The sequence below is a fragment of the Octodon degus genome, unplaced genomic scaffold, assembly GCF_000260255.1.
Source record: "Octodon degus isolate 3935 unplaced genomic scaffold, OctDeg1.0 scaffold00106, whole genome shotgun sequence".
Classification (NCBI taxonomy): domain Eukaryota; kingdom Metazoa; phylum Chordata; class Mammalia; order Rodentia; family Octodontidae; genus Octodon; species Octodon degus.
The window spans coordinates 4043742-4044111 of NW_004524682.1; positions in this window are offsets into that span (position 1 = coordinate 4043742).

Here is a 370-nt window from a genome sequence, read left to right on the forward strand (position 1 = left end):
TCTTGTAAATACTACTTAGATGGTTGTGAGGATTAATGCACCTTAGTAAAGTTTGACTTTTATTTGAATCTTTAGTCCATTTATGTTAACCACAGCTTCAAATATTAATCCACACATAGATTTAAGTTCACTAGGTTGCTTTAAAATATCATCTCTGTTTTTTATTTCCTTCTTTGAGATCACTTAATATTTTTATTATATTTTGTCTTTTGTTTTCTTTTCAGTTAATACTATTTTTACTTTATGTTTTAGTAGTAATCTTAGTGATTTTTAGCCTGTATCTTTTACTTATTACATTTAGTTGTTTTATCATATTTGGAAGTATTCAAGTATCTTATGATACTTTTTATTTCATTTACTATTTCCATTT